The sequence below is a fragment of the Anser cygnoides genome, chromosome 6 (assembly GCF_040182565.1).
Source record: "Anser cygnoides isolate HZ-2024a breed goose chromosome 6, Taihu_goose_T2T_genome, whole genome shotgun sequence".
NCBI classification, from domain to species: Eukaryota; Metazoa; Chordata; class Aves; order Anseriformes; family Anatidae; genus Anser; species Anser cygnoides.
Genome location: NC_089878.1, coordinates 6,517,117 through 6,540,380, shown reverse-complemented (window position 1 = coordinate 6,540,380; position 23,264 = coordinate 6,517,117). Strand labels below are relative to the sequence as shown.

Below are 23,264 nucleotides of genomic sequence, written 5' to 3'. Positions count from 1 at the left end.
TTGTTAAGATAAATCTGAATAGTTTGCGGATTCACAAAGGTGCCTGGCTGTGTGTGGGTGTGCACCTTCTGAACATTTGGATTTGCAAAGTAGCAAAGCCAACGTCGTTTTGTTTTGTTGTCTTTTTTTCTTGTTGCTTCTTGAATTGGTTGTTCATGGCCATAGACCTAAGATTTATACTGAAATTAATATCTTTAAATATGTGACAGAGTTTTTAGTAGTGCAAGTGGTGCTTTTTTTGTGCATTTTTTTCAGTTCTATTTGCTGAACACTGGCTCTCATTGCAACAGTACAACACTGATAGCAGGGGCTTAAAGAGGGAGGAAAAAGAAATAAGTATAATTTCTGCAATTCTATTAAGAGTCTTATAAATTAAGAAAGTGTGCAAACCTGTTCTTGAGAATAAGACCATAATTATTGATCATACATGTTGATGAGACACATCAGGTCAGACAGACCTGAGCACATTAGCTTCTGATTTGAGCAAACTAGCTGGGAGGTAGCTCCGTTTCAGAAACAGTGGGTTTATACCTCCAGAGTAATGTTTTGTGCTTTAATACTCTGTGAAGAGAATTCAGGAGGGGCAGAGTGTTTGACGTAATGTGGTCAAGAAGAGTGTGAAGTTTCAGAGGTTGCACAGGTCGGCTAGAATTCGGAGTCATGCCATCCACCACAAGTGGGATGTTAAGAGGCAGCCTGTGAGATCTCTCCAGTTTCAGTGCTGCACCTAAATATTAGTGCCGCGCCATTTCTTCTGTTTAGTTTTCTTAGCATAACGTCTGGCTGTCTCTACGCTTGTTGTTAGTTCATGAGCGTATTCAGAATCCTTTTGCAAATTCTTGACAGGTACAACTGTTAGATTATTGTGTTAGAGTTTCAGGCAGTTATGCTGTAAGTTATTTGGGGTAACATATGTTGAGAGAGGCCTTTAGGTTCATTTTCATATTTGCCAGTAGGCTGTAATTTTGAAAAGGAATAGTTTGTATGTTAGATTGAGGAAAGTTGTGGGTTCATGTAAAAATTTCTATCTGTCATACAGATGCTTGCTTTGGACTCCCTCTGCATAAGTAGTAGCCTGGGGGTTTGATGTGGCTTCTGTATGAGGCTGTGTTCTTACTGATTTATTAAGGGTCTGTGTACATATGGAAGTAAACATACTCGGCTTGAATAATTCAGTTGAATTAAAGTGAATACTTTCAACTTGCTGTGTGTGCCTAATAGAAGGGAAATGCTGGCAGCAGTAGGAATTTGGGGGGAACAGGAGAGCAGAAGCGTGAGGGAGGTCTGGCATGAATATTGGTGTGTCTAAGGTAGTCAGGATGTGATTTGCAGACAAATACAGCTCTGTTCTTTGCAAGAACAGATAATAACTGTAAGAGCTACTACAAAGCACAAATATCCTTCAAATATGTGAAAATGCTGAAATATTTGCTTAAGTTATTATTTGCTTTCTGTTACAAATGTAAGAAAAACATTAATGTAATGTTACAAATGTAAGAAAAACGTGGGGGGAAAAAAATATGTTATTAACCTGAAAGTAGTTATTAAAAATACCACTTATATTTCAAACTGCGTATGTTGTCCTCTTGGTTATCTTGAGACATTTGTCAAATTGGCACATTGCACTTGCATTTTTTAATATTTTAAAATAGTTGCTTAAGAGTATGGCTATGAAACCATGTGAACCGGTGTACCTAAAAGGTCAACTACTAACCTACGGTGAGGGAAGGAGAATGAGTTGGGAGCAACTGGAGTGGTTTAGCAGGAATTGCTAAATCCGTTGCTGATGGAGCAGTGATGTGTGATCACAGCATTATGCTGTGGCCTCTCAAAAGGAGTTTTCTTTCCCTCTCTCTTTGCTTGCAGCTTTATAATACCACTTTTTCATTGAACTGGTTTTCATGACTGATTATATACTTGTCATTCTGGAAGCATCTTCGAGTGAATCATAGCTAGTCCACAAAATTGAGGCTAGATAATAATCTTAGTTATGAATTCTCTCTACTAGCAGTGGTGTTTGTATGCACATCATAAATGGAGATGATGGAATTTAATTTCTTAAGTTTCCCAAACACTTTCCACTATATAACTACTTTTAACTTAAATTTTTACTAAACTCTTGTCTTAATTTTTCCGATATAACTTGAGCTATATTACTAACAGGGAGAAAAAAATCTATTCAGAAAAGCCCCAGAAATAAACCTCTGAAAAAAAAATAATTTAATATGGTTTGGTCCAAGTTGTAAAGCGTCAGAAAACTTGTAATGTGTTAGTGACATGTAGTATCATTTTTCTAATACTAGTCTTATAAGAGGGATATGCTTTCTATTACTTTTGTATTTGGGAAATTTGCAGAATTCATTTGTATAAGCTAAGATTTCCTTCCGGTTCATATCTAGAATAATCATAGAATACAATTTGGAAGGGAACGTGGGAGGTCTGCCTGTCCCTTCCATGCCAAAGTGAGCCTGTAGTCAGAAAAGGGAGAGAGGAAAACTTGGGTCAAGATTTTAGGGCAGGGAGTCTGGCGATGAGAGGAGAGGAGCTTGGACTAGGAGCCAGTACTGGGTCAAATGGCAAATCTGAGGGGAACAGAAGAGCAAGATCCATTGGGAAGATGTACCTTGATCAGAGGAGGCAGATGTCACACGAAGAGCTGGTAATTAAGGTAAAATTTGGACTTCTTGGATAAAAAGATAGAGACCACGAACTTAGATGGTATTAAAAATGGTCAAGGAGCACTGTGGATGTTTTGTAAGTGAGGAGGGACTGGGAATCAGGGTGATAGTGGGGCAGAAAGGGGAAGGGATTTGTGCAGCCTGTCTGGAGAACAAGCACGAAGATATTGGAAGGGATTTGGACAGAAAGGGTTGGTCTTGCATAAAGCAGGAAGAAAAAACTTTGTCCTCGAGAACTTATTTCCCTCTCCAGAGCCTGGAATTCAACTTCATCAACCAGCTGTTCTGGAGAATGTGATTTTCTCCCTGTTTCTGCCATTCAAGATGCTCTAGAAAGCTCTTCACTTCTGTTAGAGATACTTGAACTCCTGGCTCTGATTTCCAGAAGTGTTGACATTGTATCTGAAATCAAGGGCAGCTTGCTTTATACATGAAGTACTCCACATCCTATAGCTCTTTCAGAAATATCACCTGAGGGCTTAGACACATGTTTCTCGGCAGATGGCTTCAGTAGTTTCTGCCAGGTTTTACTGCACCTGCAGCAAGAAAGTGTAGTCTTTGAGTGCAACCAGTCAGTGCAGCACCAGTCAGGAACTGAGTGTAATCCACCTCGCGCTGGAGTAGGCTGCTGGATATTTGATAGCAAGTGTCTTCAATTGGGACCTCCAACTCTTCAATCTGTTAAATGCTGAACAGCCACTGTAAAATGAGGACAAGACTTTTTGTGAGGGGTTTTGGGTTTTGAAATGCAGTGCAGTTTGTGGGCCATTGAAGTGCTCTAGTGAGAGCTGCTGTAGAGCTTTCTTTCATGAGCATCGACTGTTTTCCAACTCTGCTTTCAGGAGTTTGTGGTGAACAATGCACCGGGCTTTGCAATTACCTATTGAACAAGTTGCACCTTTGGGAAAGAGCACCCATTTTGTTTGATGAATGAGCAGCAGCCCTATAGAAAAAGTCTTTCATTACATAGATGCATGCTGTCATGATGTATGCCTGTAAGGGATCCCAATTGGGATCACACAGCACTGTTCTGGCATTTTACAGTTTCTGAATGTTTACTAACATTGTTCAAGCATTGCATGTAGTATATCACCTGCAGGATGAGACACTAGCATCACATCATTCTGCTTTCAAAAAGGACAGAGCCTGAATTCGGACAAGTGGAACAGAGCTTTGAAGCCACCATCAGAACTACTGACCATGCTTTTCGTTCCCTGGGCTGTGCGGATGGCGAGGCTCGCCGAGCTTGCTGAGGGAAATGGCAGCCCAGGCCTCCACTGCTAAGTGCTCTGTTGTCCTGCTATTTTAGGAAGAGGCTACTTGGCTGTCTTGTAGCCTTCCTGGTGTTCAATCCCTGCAGAGTTATCTGGTGTTTGATTAACCCCATTGCTTCTGCCAGAGTGAATATTGGTAAATGCTGCATGTGTAAGAACTGTGCCTAGCTTGTAAAAATAAAATACACAGAGAACTGAAATATCAGCATATGGCTCTGTGTTAGCAATCGTGAGGATTAGTGGTTAAGCTGGTATACTGTATCTGCTTCACAAATGTTTACATTGACGTTGATGCCAACCAGTGTTGTGGAGACACAAAGTGCAGTGTGTGGCAGTGATCTCGAGCTATGGCCCTATAAAACAAACCAGAGATATGTTTGCTAGCATAGCCTGTCCTAACCCATGCTGACAGGAACATTTCTTCCTTCAAAGAAAAAAATGAAGTGACTGAGGCCATTGTCGCTCAGTATTTTTACCCCTCCGTGTCTGTTTGAAAACAGCCAGCAGTGCTTATATGTTACCTTGCTGTCAGCTGAAGAAGTAGAAAGTTGGTCTTGTAGGATGCTGCTGCTTCTGATGGTCAAAGATTCTGACAAATGTCAAAAGTTGAGCAATTGCAAACAAATGACTGTGTTGCACTGTCAGCTGTTTGGTCCTTTGAATCCTGTGTTCTTTGAAAAGACAGATCAGCTAGTGCTTTGTTCCGTCGTAATTTAACATGAGATCATTGCCGGCTGGGATGTAAATTTTTAACTTTTTACATTCAATATATTCAAGTTTTAGAATTCTTAAAATTTAAGCAAGCCTGGAAATAAAATGATACTGATGCTTAAGTAAAACCTGCCTTATAGATTTTGAAATGTTTTGGAATGTTTTCTCATTTACTGAGTACATGAATAAGTAAAATACACAATCTCTTTGTCTGTTCCGAAAACGCAGGCAGTTCTGTGGTGGAAGGCAGCTTGAAAAGTCATGCTGTTGTCATGAAATTTCATCCACTGATCATTGTCCATAAAAATCAGTGGAAAAAGCTCTATACTTATAAATGACCTCTGAATCTAACTTCTCCCAAGTGGGAAGAATGTGATAACTTTGTATTAAGTTATGATAGGTATTTAAGCACCAGAATACTTAATTTTTGCTATACTGCTTCTCCCATTGCAGAACCTTTCTCATTGGAAAGTCACCTCTGAATAGCATGGTGATTGGAGAATGATTTGTTTAAGTTAGAGATACAAAATGGAGCTTGCTTTAAAGTCTTTGTGAGTTAGAGACAGTTTTCTGGAAATGTCTGCATTAAGCTTTAGTAATTGTAACCATGAATGTCTACTGTGAATAAAAACAAAAGAATAATTGAAGTATTTCTGGTTGTATTCTTCCTGAAACTAAGACATGATTAGTGAGTAATTAATTGCCAGTGTTATGTCTTTGCATGCTTTCCACTGGCAGCATCCCAGAAGTAGTTTTCTTCCCCCCCCCCCACCCCCGTGGTGGAAAAAGATAGGAGGGCTTCTTGCTATTGTCAAACTCAAGTGGCAGGGAGCATGGGTTCCTGTGACAAGTCCAGAGGGTGACTTGGGGACCTTCTCCTGGGTGTATAAGCTTGTAGGGCAAGCACTGCTGGGCTCTTCTGTGTCCACAGAGTTCTCAATGAAGTGAGGTGTAGCCTAAAACTTGAGGTCCGAATGACTAAACTCATATGAGTTTTTAGTACATTTTTAGTTCTTTCCCTTTTGTTTGGATCAATCTATGGAAACAGTAATTTTCCAGCATCCTAAACTTAACCTTGCTGATGTTTGTTAGAGCAGGATACATGTACCATGGTAAACAAACCTTTTTTTTTCCTTGGAAAACATTGTGTTTCACATGTTTATAGATGCTGCTATATATATATTTTTTTCAATATGAACCTCTTCAGAGTGCTGAAAACAATCTGGAAAGCTAATTGCCAGCTTTATTTCTCCCCATCTTCAGAGGAACTGCTTTTGTTTATTAAAACCCATTTTTCAATCTGCAGTATTTGGGGAAATAGATTGTTGATGAGTTTGTTAAGATTACTCAACATGTTGTTCAGATGGTAGACATATGCACAGCCCCTAGACTAGACATTTTTCTTTGTGGATATTCTTTATCTCACTTTCACATGCTGTTTATTTTATCTGTTGCTTTACTTTTATTTCATTCCTTCCTGGCTGGCCAAAGAAGACATTTCAGTGATTTGTAATAACAGCTCATAAGAGCCTGTTAACTTCTTTGAAGAGTTGTAGTGGATTGTGTCCAAGCGAGTGCATACCTCTCCCATATTTTTACGTGCATTCCACCCTAGGAAATCAATTAATTTGTTCTTGGCACCAGTGCAGTTTTCAATTACAGGTTTAAAAACAAAGGATCAACTGTGTCACAAATCACCTACTGGTTTGTGTTTGACCAGGTATTAGGTTAGATAAATCTGATATTCAAGAGCCGGTAAAATATGCAAGCATGAATTTAAGAAATTGAAGTGATCTTATTGGATCAACTCTTCATAGCTTATGATTGTGGTTTCTGGGTTTTCTGACAGATACCTTTCAGGTGAGATGCAAGGTAGGGGGGGAAGAGACCAAGTTCAGTAATAACTCTTTTTTCTGAGTACTCGAGTATACTGAATATCTACACCTGATCATAGAAATGTGCTGATAGCACTAACAGGTAATCAGTTGTGTTGGGTACCTTCTGTTGATAGAGCTAATTTGTATTATATACCTGCTTGCCTGTTCCTGGATGAGAAACAAAATGACATTTGATTATGCTGGTTACACAGGAGAAAGTCTAGAAACAGTCGGTAGTTCTTAGAGCTTTTTCTGATTCAGATTCTGTCTCCAATGCAGTGCTCCCTTTGATTTTGTGGTGATGGTAGCCACTGAAGTAGGAAACACACAAATTTTAAATTTTAATGCCTGATGATGCAGTTGTTTCGGCAGTCCGGGCAGTATGTATGTTCATCTACAACAAATTTATCTTAGGGTCTCTGTAGGCAGAAAAAAGTCTTCTGTTTTCATCAACAGTGTGCTGTGCCCAAGAAGTCGTATGATTGCTGGTGGGTGGGGAAGCGTTCGTTTTTGCTGAATCAATTATGTGCTCAGGATGAGATGCGTAGGTCTGACTTGTTCGTGATCGATAGAGTGTGTATTGAGTTCACATGGTGCTCATTTGTGCTATCAGCTGTAGCCACTGAGTAGGAATATGATTCCTTTTATATCATGGTGTGATTGACAGGTGTAACTATATTGTAGTGAAGGTTGTTGCAGCTTATATAATGCATCTCTTTTGCCATCTGAATGCTTTCCTTTGCCACTTCAGGGCAGATGAAATGGCACTAATCATGGAATAAAAGAAGCTAATCTTTTTCCTAGACCCCTGTGTGTAAGATCTTTCTAACCAAAACGCTTCCACAGACTCGTGTCAGCTTTTGGTACTAATTTACATTTCCTCTGTGTCCCTTTTTTTCTTGGATTTTCTTTATCTCTCTTTTGCATGCTGCTTATTTTATCTGTTGCTTTACTTCTATTTCATTGCTTCTCTTTACCAGGTTAGATCACAGAATGTGCAGATGCAGTTGACAGGGCATTAGGTAGATAATGTTAGGTCTGTTTAGTCAGAATGATATTGTCATTAGTGCTTTGAGAGAGAACAGAAGTCTAGCTGTTTTGCTATGGCAGCTTCTTATGAAAGTGTAATGCATAAAAATGAAATTATACTTCTGAACTTCTACTTGGGAAGCCCTTTGCATGCTGAAGGTATGTAGGTAGGCAAATGAGGACTTGCTCTTGATGAACACATAGCAAGAGGTAGCCATGAAACAAATACCAGGATGGTTTTGTTTGATGAGTTGACTTGCTCACAAACACCTCTTATCATTCAAGATAAAATGGATTTTAATGTGCGTGTTTCCTGTTGTAAGAATACAGCTGCATTTCTGATACCAGGTGAAGAAGTGTGGGGTAGAAGGGCACGTGTTCGTGCGGTGTGTCATGAGCAGTATTAAGCTGCATGGGTTACGCTGTCAGAGTTTGAGTGGTTGACAAATGATGCTTTGACACATGTAAAGTATCATAGCTTATGCTGAAGTCTCTAGATTAAAATATTTCTGTGAAAGCAAAAAGGCCTAGATGCTCAGATGAGATGCCTCAGATTGTGAGCTTTGGTCTCTTAGCTTAATGGAAAGCTTGCGTAAACCTGAGTTGCTGGGATTGTGCAAGCTCTTTTTTATATTTTATTTCATACATTTTATTCAAGTAAATTCATGTCTATATGGAGGTGGTGTTTCAAGGCAGCATTCAGCATATCTCCAGCATGCGATCAGAGATTCTTGATCATCAGAGTAAATTGATCTGTTGCATAAATTGGGAAACAAAAAAAAAAGAAACACCGCAAACTACCCAGAAATATGAGTTCTGCAGAATGAACAGTGTGTTGAAAGTCTTCTCAACTTCAGATCAGGCTCCTAAAGATACATTTCAGCTGTAGTTGTCAGTGACAGAGACATATAAATGGGCCCTTTCTGCTTGCTCTTCTCACATGAGACAGTCAGTCGGCCTTCTTATAAAAGAGTCTGTATTAGCTTCACTTATTTGTCAATTTTTTCCCTCTGCCTTCTGCCTAAGTATAAAACCCTAAATTTCAGTACTGGCATTGTGAAAATCGTTAGTCGTCCAGTTAGAGTGAATACTCTTCCAGTGTCTTGTTTATTGGGAAGAAGAGAGGGGATGAATAGAAAACTGTTGTTTATATCTATATTCCCTGTTTACCCTCACTGGCATGCCAAATATCGAATGAAAAACTGCCTTGTCGGTTTTTTATTTATTTATTGAACAATGCTGGTGTGATCTTATGGTTCCATAGTCCTAGGCTAATATCCTACAAATGGCGTTCATTTCAAGCTCTGTCTTGGCATCGTTAACCCCACCTGTAAGATTAATGCAAGATTTTATTAGCTTCCCCTCCTCCCTTTTGCCTTCAGTGTTAATTTACACGGTAGTACTGGGTGCTTATTATGTTCAACAAGGAAAAAAAAATGTTATTTTGCAAAGGAAAACCACAAATAACTCTACTAACCAGTGTACAAAATGTTACCTAACAGCCTCAATTAGCATAACACACAAAATCCAGATCAAATACAGGAAAAGATGGGCTGCCTTAGCCTTGGATTTGCTGCTGTTGCCATATTTTATGGTGATGGATTCATTTGGCAGGTCTGCCAGACAACCGAGACTCAAATGGTTAAAGAATAAATTCTCATTTTTAATCTTTTTCAAGGAAAAAAAAAAAGAACCTTTGGAACCAAGGTAGTAATTAGTTTGAAGCAGCACAGATTAGCCCCACTTAGAGTGGAATTTAATTATTTGAAGGCAATTAAATTAACAGAAATGGAGTCTGCTGAGCTTGGGTGGGGGAGGGTTGAGAGCAGGGTTTTGTGCCGAAATCCAGTGGTGAACGCGCTCCCCGCTTTGGATGTCAGTGAGAGAAGCACAGGGCTTTCATCTTGCAATTTGGCACCGTGCGAAGACAGCAAGCTGTGGGGCCAGGTGGGCTGCTCCCTGCCTGGGGCAGGGTGTGCACAGCTGGCTTTGGGTTCGCTGCCAGACTTCCAGGTGAAGCAGCCATATACCCCTTCTTCCCCCCCAAACTGATGCTGCAGCTGTTGCTTTTGGGTTTTGGCATGTGAAGTGCAGTGTGTCCCCTATCTCCAGTGGGTGGGTGCCTTAGGTTTCAAACCATGTTGCTGTCCTGAGCTCTGAAGAATCCCTTGGATGTGTGGGACTTGAGCTGTTTTTCTGTAGGGACAGTAGGTTTGCATTTTGCAGCTCTAGTAAAGAGTAATCTGACTCTGTCTGAAAATCTTACATGAATTTGCAATGTGGTTTTGGCATATACTTTAAAAGGAGGAAAGTAGGTTCAGATTGGTGTATTTCCAGTGCTAGGCCATTTAAAAATTCATGGATAATCTTTTCAAATTTCTCTTGCCATCTTTTCACTAAGCAAATTGCCAGTGTGTGTTAGTCAGCCCGCCAGACTGGCAAAACAGTCAGCAAATGGGCCCAAAGTGATCAAGCCATCCGTAACGTATTACGAAACCCTCTGTGTTCTGGTGGCCGCAAGAATGAAGCTGGAATGTAAACTGCATGTGAAAGAGCAGAGCCCAGCTGGCCCTGCTGCCGCTCGGAAACTTACTGAGCTGTTTTCAACCCAGAAGGCAAACTTGCAGCGAAGTGGTGACCCCAGCCTTCCTCCTTAGCCTCATACGTGTCGGGGTGGGAAGGACAAAAAAGGCTTTTCCTGACATCTTTCATCTTCTGGGCTGGGTTTGTACGAGGAACTGGTAATCCTACAGCCATTGATGTTATTCTCCCTTTTCCTTGGAGGGAAGGGGACTAGGATCCTTGGGATGCACCTACTTTTTACTGCCTGGTTGGAGAACCTGGCCATGTCGCTGCGTAATTTTGTAGCAGCCTCCTTACAGCAGTATGGGCGCTGCTTCCAGTACCAGGCACTGAAGCTTTGACCCGATGGGCTTTATTAAGTGCAGTCATAGGTAGACAAAAGCTACGTTTGTAGGCTTTTTTATTTACTAGCTGCAAATAAACCTACTCTGCAATTTGTTCATTTTGCTGTGAATGAAAGAGCGGATGTTTTGATTTGAAAAGGGAATCTTATTTACAGGGCAGAGTACAAACAAGGTGCGGGAGGAATGCCTCCTTGGAAAGCCCAGCAGCCCCACCAGCCTGTCTTGCAGGAGGCAGTTCTGGGGCACAGCAGTACCCTGGCGGGGTATTGTACCGGTGACAAGTGTGCAGGTATTTTTAGAAGGGCTTCCAAAGGGCAGCCTGCTGTGTGTTGGTGTGTTTCTGGTCCCATGTTATGCAAAAGACGGTACGTTCCCAGCTCTGCACTCCTCATGTTTCAAGTTGACAGCCTGCCTTTATCTGCTCCCCGTGAACCCCTGACTGGCACAGCGAACGGGAGGCTGGGCGATGACAGAGCTGGCTTTCCGCCTCAGTTTCCTTCTAAATGGCATCAAACAGCAATTGCTTTCGTTTTGCACTGCAGGAAGAGCAAGATACAGAGTTAGGGTTTGCTCTTCCCCCGCATTGTGTGGGTGGGACTGATGGAACAGAGCCAGAAGAATTTGGCAACGTAGCAGACTGTAAAGGGAATAATCTGTTTCTTCTGATGATGGATGGCACTTGGAAGGCAGCTGAGCCTGAAAGCCATTTCTCGTGCTAAGACTCTGTGATGTGCAGGTCAGCATTTGAACAAATGCAAGCCTTTAAGTGCAAGCTAATAGCTTGGCAGGTTGTACCTGACAAGCAGCGAGCAATTCCAGTTTAGTTCCTGGGCATGTGCAGGGTTTTTCTGCTTTTCTCATTTCTTTTCTGTCCTTTTTTTTTTTTTTTTGTGGATTGTAACATCCAGTAATTTTAATATTTTCTTAAGAAGACTTAGCTAATAAAGAAATCCATTTTTGTTTCTTAATATATTAAATTGCTTTAGTGTCTAGAGAGTAGTTCTATTTAACTGCTGTTAAAATATAGGTTAAAAAACATATTTCAGCTTATTACCATAGCTGAGCAGGTGTTACAGTCCTGGCCCCTCATTTTTCTAGGTGCCCTTGATACTAGTGAACTGACAGCTCACTGGGACAGAACATCTCTGTGTGCTGCCTTTAAAGCACTGGCTGTGTGACACTGACAGGAAAGTCTGTAGTGGAGAGAAGCCGTATCCGTACAGGGTACCAGTTGTAAGAGGAGCTTCCAGCCTAATTTGACAGGCGACAGTCTTCGCTCCTGGAGAGCTGGTAGTGTCACACTTGTCTCTGGTTTTAACAGAGTTCTGTCTGGAAGACTGCTGGAGGAAAGGCTTCCTGGTAAATATCCAAATACCGAACTTACTATCGGAGTTTCAAAGCTGGATCTTGAAGAAATCTAACCTTTGAAAAGCTGCTTTTATTTGGAGTTAGAGTATTAAGATACAAGAAGAGTTTCGCATTGAATAGCCAATTGATATACTATCTATATAAACAAGAATGTCCAAAACCATTCGTGTCCCATTGTAAAATTTGGATTTTTCTCCTAGGAGGTAAAGCTGTGAGACTTAGTCACTAGCATGCATGTTATCTACTGCTCTGTGAATACAGGAAATTCTCATCTTTAAACTGGTTTTGATAATGCTAAGTGCTGTACTGTGTTCTACTTAAAGGATTAGGCTTTGGTAACTGTTCTCGCTGTGACAATGTAAAGTTATTAGCTAAAACCTGTTGACTGCACAAGTAGGCTTTGTGAGACTGCGTTCTTTAAGCAGTAGAAGCTTGACAATAAATACATTTACTTTAGTGTCTGAAGCTCACTGTTATCCACTTGATTTTTATTTGATCATCACAAAGCTGGAGTTTGGTTTTACACGAATGTGTTGACACTAATCATGAATGCAACTTTTTCATATTTCTAAAAGTTTTACTAGCCAATATATATATTGAAATATTTTTCAAGACATAGACATGTGTTTGTATCTTCGTACACGTTCACTATATGCAGGTTTTTTTAGGAATATTTAAGATTAGCAATGGGCTTTGATAAAGCACTTAGGAACATCAAGTCTTTTGACTTCCTTACCATCAATGAAGATACACAGTATTCTTGTAGCATGAACGCAAATTTCAGCTTTAATTCAATATAACAACAACATATGGTGGTTACTAGTTAGTACAGGGTAAGAATCTGTTTCAAATTCCATATTCTGCTCTTCATGTGACTTCAGGAATTGCCCAGTGCCATGATAGGAGTGAAGTATTTCTGCCGTCCTGGGAAGTATTTTTTTTCTGGATCTTAATTCTGAACTCAGAAAACATGTTCCTGGTATTCTGTTTATCCATATCTGAATGTTACAAGGACAACTAAGTAAATGTTGCATGGTATTTGTATCCTGTTTTAACTGTGATCCTATAAAATCTTGTGACAGTCGAGGCTAGGGTTTTTTCTGTATGCAGAGCCAGGTGTCCGCACAGAGAACCCGGAGTTGGTCTTGTCCTCACGTATTTGTTCAGCACAAGTTGGAGAACAGTGGCTTACATCACTTAGCCTGAAACAGATAATTTTGTTTAATGTCAGGTACAGTGTAAGGTGTTCGCTGTACAGTTATTCAGGATAATCCAGTTAGTAATTGAATATGCTGGTGTGATTTAATCAAATAATGTAAAAAAAAAAAAAAGTCTCCAAAATCAGGGGATTGCCAATCTTATTTATTAGAGCCTTGATCATTCTTATCTCCAGAAATGTGTTGATCAGATGGGCGCATGAGACATTCAGAAATAACTCGACAATTGATCATGTAGGAGAGATCAGGCAAAAATTATAGGTCTGCATACCTTTTGTGTAGAACTGATATGCCTTTGGTGGGGAAGTTGTCAGCTCTGGAAACTTATTTGGTTTACGGAAAATAAATGGTGAATAATGCCAGATGAACAGCCAGTAGGTTGCTTACAATATGGATGTCAACCTCCACAGAATGTAGAAATAATGAACGTATTCATGATTTTATGTGCAAAATTATGTTCTCTTTAAAAATAAAGTAAAAATCTAGACTGTATTGACCAAATTCAGAGTGACCCTTGGAATTTTTTTCTTTTGCTCTGCACTTGAAAGACAGAGTGATACTGCCAAGTTTTAAGCAAGACAGCAACAGATGGATGATGCTATATATAATTTCCATTCAATTCAAGTTTACTAAAATCTTTAGAATTTTCCTCTGCTTTTTAGAGAACAAATCCGTACAAGGAGAAGGGAACATGACAAGTTCACACCAATTGGTTTTCATATTTATACCTTTTGTTAAATTGATGCTCCAGACTTTGACTTTTTGCTAATGTTGTGATGTTTTCTTCTCGGGCAGTTAGGCGAAGCTGTGTTATCCGATCAAGCAATCAAGTAGCATAAGGCATGCAGTTGCCTACCAAGAGCTCACTTGGCACTGCCGTACCATTACTCAGTGTGATTGGGTGTACTGGTTCTGCCCTAATTTTGTAAACGAAAAGGATGTTGGCTACCTACTTGTGCCAAGTCTTAACTTAGCCAAATGTTACCTAATGATTATGAAAATAACTGTTTTGTTTTGCATTTGCACCCAATGCTTTCTGTAAGTGTATAATGTTGTTTCAGATACTAGATATGAATTGGGTAAGAAGCTGTGTGAGTGCATTTGTTGCCTGGAAATAGTCCTCATTTTTCTTGTGCGGTGTCTCGGTATGGCTGGCATTTTTCCTAGCTGCAGCTGTGTGTGCTGGGACGTGGCTGTGTGCCCGCACTCTGAATTTGACAGTCCCGAGCCATTTTTCCTGTCAGTTCAAGGTTTTTTTCCAAGGTAAAGCCCCCATTGTTCACCAGCCTCATTGCGAGTCTTCCTGGAAAGTTATGAGGAAGGAATGCATTGGCTTTTAGCAACTTTGCTCTCTGAGACTTTGAAAAGCTGTACTACTTGCAGGTGGTGGCATGGGTGGTCAGTCATCCCGTGTCCCCTTGTGGCAGATAATGTATGCTTGCCCTGCTGTGCAGTAATGCGTATGGGAAAACACACTGACCTGTCGCAGCAGAGAGCGAGGGGGTGCCATATCCAGACTGTCCTGACAAGGAGTGCCCATTTCTTTCTACTTCTGTGAAAGAAGAATTCATCCATAACAGAATCACAACAGGAGAAAGCTGTAAACCAGTGTAGTTGAAATAATTTACTGTGAGATCTCAGTAGGGACAATGACAAAACAACAAAACCCTAGCCCAGACTGTCACTATTACTTTGTGTTAGACCCGTATAATCTGATAGCTGTCCTGGGAGGAGGAAGAAGAAAGTTGGCATTGAGCAAAGTGTTTCATGTCTAAATCATAAAGAGACTTTGGATTTCTTCAAAATAGTTGGCACTAGCCAAAATATTTTGTTGCACAGAACGTTTCAGAGGGATAAGTGGTTTTGAGTTGAAGGAGACCTTATTTTCCACCTAAATCCAGAGGCATAACCTAGGAAACTCTAGTCAGCTGACAATATCTTAATGAGTGTTTTCGGTAATGCAGGTGAAGTAGCTCATTATTCCTGAATTCTGGAAGAAGATTATTTCTGTTTTTTTTCTTTTTTTTTTTTTAGATTTTTGTTGTTGTTGAATTTTTGTCATCTGTGCTACAGTTTCTTCAGTTACCTGATTTTGTAGGTAAATAAAAAGCTCCAAATCACTTGGTCAGTTAGACTGCTAGTCTATTGTTTCAGGGCTGCTGGTATGGTTAAGTGCTCTGTGGTGGTAGCAGTGGCTCAAAATGTGTTAAATGGCTGAGGAGGTAGACATAACTTTGGCAAAGGGAGCCTGAAATTAGAGGTGATTCCTATAGAGTGTCTCCCTAAGCTGCTAAGTGTGGCAGGATTTCCTTTGACCGGTGCTTTCAGCCACATGGAGTAAGGGATGCTAGCTGTATGTTGGCTGGACTCCTTGCTGGAAGGACCACATGTAGTGTTCAGCCTGGCGGAGAGCTCTGAGGAAACCAGCAGGCAGGGCCGAGCCCATCAGGGAGGCTTGGTAAAGATGTGGCCAGACCCGTGGCCAGCTTCACTGGACTGGCCTACAGCAAAGGAGTGGTGGATTGCTTGAAATACTGCATGGGATAAATGGATCCCAAGGAGCAAATGTACAGACTTTTACAAGACAGGGTTACGGAAGGTGACTGCTGTACAACATCGCTGCTGCTCACCAAGTCTCACTCGTGTCTGAAACGGTTCTGGTAAGGACAGAGGGGAAAAAGAAAAACCCCATTTTTCTTCTTTCTGTGTGTATAATGACAAATTGGAAGAAGCCACAAAATTATTATTGTCTTCCAAATAACTATGCAAACTTGAGATCTGCACTATACTTTTGTATGTACTGATAATTTGTCTGGTTTCTGGCCACACCTAGAAGAGACACCATTTAGTGCTGCATTCCTGCTGATTAGCATAGATCACTTCCCTTGTAGAAGTAGGAATATCAGCAAGAACCTGAAGCAAAATTTGTTTTCTTATCAGAGTAATTACTCTTATTCCAACCTCACTAGATAACATGGTTTAAATTTAACACTTGACACTCCCAAATTTCTTGTCTTACCTGCCACAGTTAAAGTTGTCTTTTTTCAGTGCTAGCCATTCTCTGTCCTTATGGAAATTAAGGCTGGGATTTGCTTACTCTTTTTGTAAAGAGAAGGTTTAGAATTGTAATTTCAAGGGTACTTCAATACCTGAATTTTGTAGCCATGGATTTTTGTGAACTCAAGTGTCCAAACAAAGAATCCCAGGGCTTGCCCAGTGTGCAGTGCTCTTAGAAATCCTGGGCTGCTCTGTCAAAAAAATAGCTATTAGCTGCAGTTAAGAGGACACAAGTGAAATATTCACTCTCTCCCAAGGCTGCATACGCAACGTAATGAGAACTCCAGGCATTATGAAACATGAAATCCCAGGGCTGCTAACAAAAAAATGGCTTCCATTCCAGTCTGGCATCTTTTGGAATTTCTTGAAAAGTTAAAGGTTTAGGTAACAAAAAAATCTATGCTTGTGTAATAGGAATTGCTTGGTGGTAAATTGGAAGTGAAAATGTATCAAGTGTTAATTGAAAGCGAAATAGCTCTATGTGCAGCAAAGTTATTTAAATAGGCAATTGTTTTGACCCATCAATTCTTGTTCCTCTTGCTATGCACTAAGACTTGGATAACAACCATGGAACAACTCTTCTGTCATTCATATAGTCTGAGGAGAGAAACATCTTCCAAACCCAGTAGCTTTTTTCTCTGACAAGGCTGTTCTGAAAAAGATCAGGAATAGAGGGAGGCGAGGTGAAACAATGGAGCGCTGCTACAACGTGGAAGGCTTCGTGAGCCCTCATCCCCCTCACATCGTCATCCTCTTCTGTTCTTAAAAGTAAGCAGCAGCCTGAAGTTCGCGGTCATGGTGTGTTTGTTTCCATTTTTGTAAAAAGTGCATGCATCTTCTATGATTTCCTTAAAAGAAGCTTATTAGGGTCCAGTGTCATCAAGGTGAAATGAATCTTGGCAGCTGCATCTGAGCATGAGTTGTTATCTGAAGTCTCCCTGATGGCGTGTTTCATGCTGTTTAGTTGCTAGATCTTTGTGTTCTGCCAAAAAATGTGAAGTTGTATTCCAAACTGCTTTCTTTGGTTTTTAAGAGAAGAGTGTTAGTGCTTTTGTTTCATAATGGAATGGCAGATTTTATGGATGGCAATGTTCCGGTATGCAGGTACTGTGGCCACTTCATTTCTAACACATGTTATGGCATCTTTGACGATGTAGGAAACCATGGAGCTGGAATTAAATTTAATGCAGTTGTTGCTTCTCTCAAAATCCAGTTTGGGTCTCTGTCAGCCTTATGTAAGAGGTGTTAAATAAAACAGGTGAGCTACAGCAGATGGTACTGCCGACTTTGCTGACATTCAGAAGATACATGCTCCTACTCCACAAGTCTCAGCTGGGCCAGCTGCTTTGTAAACTACATTTGAGTATTTTTCTTTGTTTAGTGTCCTCCGGAAGCTACCAGTAACTTTTTTTCACACCCTTTCAGGTGACAGTGAGCTGTTCTGATGCTTCTAGTTGTATCAGCATTTGTCTCCACCAGGAAAGTTTTGAGACCTGATCAGTCAGCTACACCTGAAATAGTTGTTCTCTAAGGAGCTTTCTGTCTTCTGTGACACCTGTGAGTCTGGATTGCATGTGTGTTATCAGTCTTGACTATTTGCAAGAGGTGGTGAATGATGTAACGCTAGTAGAGAGAATGAGGTGAAACGTAAGCGATGGAGTAGGTGATATCTGCTTTGCCTATGTCTCAATGAAATTTGATTCTAAGGTACAGTCTGAACCATGATGACTGCCTGCAGACCAAGCTGTTTAGAAACTGGGTAACTGTAGAAAAGATCCATAAAATTGTGGAAAAAATTGGCAATTAGGGACTTCATGTTTATCAGAAAGAAAAATGAGAAGTGCCCTTGATGTATTGGAAAATAGTGGGTAGTAATGCAGGTGCTCATTTGGAGGGAGGCACGTAACAGGAGTCAATCACCAATGCAGGTGCTGGATAACTCACTTCAGAGACAAGGCATATGTTTTCAATTGGGAGGATGATTAATCTGTTTAACAAACTACCATTTGGGAACAGCACTGTAGCCATCCTTTGAATGTTTAAATTGAAACTGGAAGTTCTTGCTTAGCTTTTCAGATGTGGAAATTTTAACTAAGTGAAATTTAATGGCCTTTGACAGGTACGGCAGGCAATCTTAAATCCTTAAATCCAGGAATGCTCTCCCTTCCTAGCTTTGTTTTTGTGATCTGTTGTTAGCAGATGTGTACAGAACAGTCTCCTTTGCTTAAGTGCTTTTTGCTAAAATACAATGTGATCTCAAGGTACAGACACAAGTTCCCCAAATCACTTCAACTGCTCATCTGTTGGATGTTGTAGAAGCTTCTGCCATCTTAGTAAACACCTTCAATAGGTAGTTTCTCTTTGATTTGTGCTTCTCGCTTTTGTCACATTGTTCAAAACTCAGTCTCCTGTGTTGTTATTTGAGAAAAAGGCATTTTTTAGGATCATGGCAGGTACAGATTGATTTTGTTCTTCCTGTCCTGATAAGCCATCCTACAAGGAAGGTTTGGCCTTTAACCTACTGGTATCGTAAGTTGGTGTTATTTATGGCTTCAGGCTGCACCCAGATCTATTTTGGTGTCTTCACCGATGCATTGGGATAAAGCTCTAGTAGAGCACCCTGTCTTGTTTATTCTTAGCACTGTGGGCACTCCTCATGCTTGCGGGGCTGAAAACACAAGTGTATTTATTTACACAGGACTTGGGAAATCTAGGGGATGGCACATCTTATGTTACTTGTAGGTTTTTTGTGTAGTGGAACCATTTCATTCCCACTGTATATTGTAGAAAAATCTTGATCTAAAAAGTCCTACAGTGTTGTCGTTGTTTAAATTAGCATGACCTGACTTTAATAGCCAAACTACCAAGGTAGGTGTCATAACTGTGGTCAGATGCCCTGCCTTGTGGCAGAATGACCACTTTGATGAGACTGAGTTGTCTTCAAATGACTGTTTCTATTTTGTTTCCATTGGATATGCTGTTTGTTTGCATTCCTTTTTTTGTCAAGAGTGTGTAGATCAGGGCCACCAAGTGGCAGAAGGGACGCACCTTCGTCCCCTCAAGGACAAGCAAGCCTGCTGATGGGAGAGGCGTTTGCAGAGCCATTGTGACACCTGCCAAGTGCTGCATGATGTCACAGCTCACATGAAGCTTCAGAGACCGCAGTGAGGAGCAGAGAGAGCTGGCAAGACCCCACAGGCTACGGAGGCTAGAAGGGACAAGAAGCAACTCAGCTAGTATGCAGACTCGCAGACCTACCACCTTGACTCAGCTAGAAGACATTTTAGGAATGGCTGCATGGAGTCAGATAGGTGCTGGTTTTGTGCTGACCTGTTTGTGTAATAATTTTCTTCCTTGTTGTTTGTCAGGGAAGAGTATACAAACACAGTAGCACACAAGACTTCTCTCTTCCTGATCTGTAAGTCAAGGACTTCATGGACCAGAGGTGAATTCTGTAGTGCTTAAGTGAATTTACCCTGATAGGTCTGCCCAGCCATTTTTTCCAGTACTTGAAAGTTTTGAGCATGCAAAAAGCATAAGCTTTTATCAGTGTTGTAGCTGGAAACTCTGTGTGCCTGTGTATTGAATGCACAAAGGGAACTTCCTGTTATAATAGCATAAATACAGTTGCCAAACACCAGTAGTGAGCTGTTTCTTTCAGCATGTACATTTAAATTGACTGCTGAAGGGGCTTTGAATATATTTTCCTGATTTCTCAGGGGCCAGCTACCTGATTAGTGGACATCCGTTCAATATTTTAGCACAGCAGTTGAAATAATTAATTATTGTGTGATCCTAGGTGTCTATTCTTTAGGACTTAGTTTGAAAAATCATGCCCTTTAAAAAAAATAAATTGCTAAACTGTATTCCTGTTATAAATGATGGATGTAGGGGGAAAAGAGGCTCAGCAATCTCACTAGTTACGCACATTGCTACATACTATGTTGCTTCCAGAGGAATGGCAGGTTGCTTCAGGAATACCTCTGAAGGGACATCTCAAAAGGAAATTGAGCACAACGATGTAAACTTGAGTGTCATTCACTTGAGTGTCATTCCATGGGATAGGAAATCTAGAGCATAACTAAACTGTGAGAGGATAGAGGTATTGCAGCAGTTGTTTCATTTCATTAAAAATCATAGCAGTGGTAATGTTCTTCGGTTCTGTGTACCATAAAAAATGAAGTTGTACCATTTTTTCAAATATGTACCATGTTTTTGTAGAACACTGTCACAGGCATGGAAAATCCTATAGAATTAGCTCATGAACTTTGATTTTATATATATATTAATAAAAAATTGTAAGAATTCAGTTTCATATCTGTCAGTCTCGTATATGTAAGCACAAGTTTCAACTGGGCCTTTCTGAATTCAGAGGATTTGCTTATATAAACTTGGGAAGGTCATGTCTTACTTGGCTTTTGGAGCATTAGAAATCCGTGTAGATTTACTATTAGCCTTGCTCTTTTCACAAAATTCAGTTATCCCACAAATGAGGCCCCCAAAATTCTAACACTCTAAAGAGGTGAAGTGTAATAATTTTCAGGAATAAGTGGAACAACCACATTTCTGGTTTGTACAGAGAGATTTTATTCCAAAAAGGAGGGAGCAGGGAAATAGGTTTGTGTTTTAGATGGTGTTTGATATATGAGCAGAGATACCTTAAAGCTTTAGATAGCAAATACCTTACCAAACAGGAAGGATTTAATATGTTAGAGAAAATGCCAAGGTTAGACACTATATTACTGTTATTGATCCATCATTCACAACTGATGCTGTAAATGTGGGAAAAGGGGTGTGTGGGGTGGATAGCATAGGCAATATGCAAAATGAGCTAACTTAAAATCCCTTATCTTAGAAAACTTATGGCTCTAAGAATGAGAATGGTTATACTGAATGAGACAATTTTATGTATTATACAGTAGTAAGAAAGCCTCAAAAGCTTTACCTTGTAGAATTTTTTCTGTATTTTGCCCTTTTCCAGTACAATTCAGTACGCTGCCTGTTTTAACTGTTATCACTTGAATTGAGCTTTCCCAGTAGCAGTTCTGACACGTCTATCTTTGATATGATCACACAGTTGCTGTTTCTTGCAATAAATCTTTTGTTCAAATCTCCTCACCATTTGGTTTGTGTTTGCATCATTAAAAACTATCCTGCTTCAGTACGATTATTTATGGTAGTGGTATAAATTTGATACACAAGGGCTTCCTTGGGATTCTGGTTTCTTTACAAGTCTGTCTTCAGAAAACCCATTTTGACATGTGTTCATGTAATGTGTTATTTTACTTATACAGATAGAGTGAATGAGAAGTGCTTTTCAGATAAAGGTATCTTTATAGTGATGATTAACATGTTTGTGTCAGTCGCCTAAAGTTTTGTTCATGATCATGTAATTTGTCAATAAAAAAAATATAAATCACTTCTTGGACTTTGAAGTCTGACTTAGATTAGACTTAGCTAGAGAAAAAGGCTCCCATCCATTTCTCCCTGTGTTCCAGCTACCTGTCAGGGGAGCTTAGCAGTTATCCAGGGGCTTTAATGACTTCAGATGACATGCAAGGCATTTCCCACTGAGGCTCTGCAGGTCATCAGTTTCCCTTTGCTACGAGCTGATGAGAGGGCTTCATGTCTCCTTCCGCCTTGCTGAGATAAATCAGTGTCTTCTCTCTGGTCACCCAACAGCCTTGCTCAGGGCTGATGCTCTGTTTTTAGTTCTGGAGGAGGTTCTGAAAAAGCTTCGTTGTTGTTCTGGTAATAGGGGGGTTGGGGCATGGATGTTTGCGTGACCTTGAGTTTTAAGAGCTATGGTAAGTGTTCTACTACAGAATATAAAATAATCAGATGAAATGGGGGTAGGCTATCTTTCCTTCATTTAGCTTCCCATATTGATATCATTAATATCTTGATATCAGCTCTGTAGTTTTTGCAGCTCATTTTCTGCTGGCCTAGCTTCTAACTAACTGCGGGAAGTTTGACTTAATTCAATAGGCAGTAACGTCAGTAAAATAATTCTGCTAGGATGCTCTGAAGCTTACCTGACCAGTTTTAAATTGCTGATTTCATCTTTTGCTAATCTGTACTGTATATCTCATATCCTGGGTTTTCCTGAATGTGTATGTATGAGTGTTTTTCCAATTGGGTTGCATTTCTCTTGTTTTTGGCTGTATAGTAGTTAATCTGCATTAACAAAAGGTCAACTACATTTTTGCAGTTAAATTCTGGGTTTAGTATACCAGTGGTCCCAGCTTTTATAAAGGACTGGCTGTTTGCTGTAGGGCTGTGTGCATATATACAGCCCCTTTGTAATGTATTAAAAATGCTATCCACGTTTTTCCTCTATGTGACAAGAATGAGTTGTGGTTTTGTATCTATATAAAAGAAGTATTTGCTCCCCACTGTAGAGTTAGGTTGGTCCTAATCTGAAATCAGAAAAATACAGAGATCAAGTTTTATTTATTTATTTTTTTTGTTTAAGTAATTATTTTCTAGAAAAGTAAACGCAGCCAAAGAAGGCAAAGCTCAGATAAATTCCTGCAGAGCTGTTAGAGAGAGCTTGTGTTGGGTCAGGAGAAAATCCCCTTTGAATGGGGTCTGTTGTTATCCTCTTGGAGCTGGGCTTGGCTGCATGGGCTTGCACTGTGCCCAGGCCTAGTGGCTATATTGTGGCCACATCACTGCCCATCCCACCCTGTTCTGTGGCAACCCTCAGCAGTGATTTTGCTTGGGATGGTTTGTACAGCTGGATTTCGGGGACCAATGTTAATGTTTGAGTAGAGGAGCTCTATTACTGATTTGTAGAGTTTACTGTGTATTTATATGCTTTGTAGAATCCTCAGAATGCTTTTTATCTACTTGGTAACTGTGGTTTTGGTCATTACATACACACATAAAAATTGTCCAGACATAACTTGTTGTAATGAAATATTAGTCCTCGTGAAAGTGAATGCCATATTGTGTCTTAACACAATTTATGAAACAATAGCGGGACTGTAATTGTAGCACAACCTGAATTGTACTCATACCTTTTATTTTATTATTTTATTTTATTGTTTATTTTATTTTATATTTTATTTTATTTTATTTTTTATTTTTTTTATTTTTTATTTATTATGGCATATTACAGTGT

At 40.0% G+C, this 23,264-nt stretch overlaps 1 protein-coding gene across 7 annotated transcripts in view; it reads left to right on the top strand.

The window, feature by feature from the left end:
- GULP1 (GULP PTB domain containing engulfment adaptor 1) overlaps positions 1 to 23,264 on the top strand; it is a 150,568-nt gene that overhangs the window by 14,868 nt on the left and 112,436 nt on the right. The window contains exons 1-2 of one of the 7 annotated variants that reach the window (XM_066999700.1): positions 17,064 to 19,374; positions 19,507 to 19,583. The exons of 3 other annotated variants lie outside the window; for them this stretch is intronic. The gene's annotated coding sequence lies outside the window, so the exon portion shown is untranslated. Of the gene's footprint in view, positions 1 to 17,063; positions 19,450 to 19,503; positions 19,584 to 23,264 lie in introns of those variants that run through there. 3 more of the 7 variants (XM_048058443.2, XM_066999699.1, XM_066999698.1) reach the window with 3 other exon arrangements.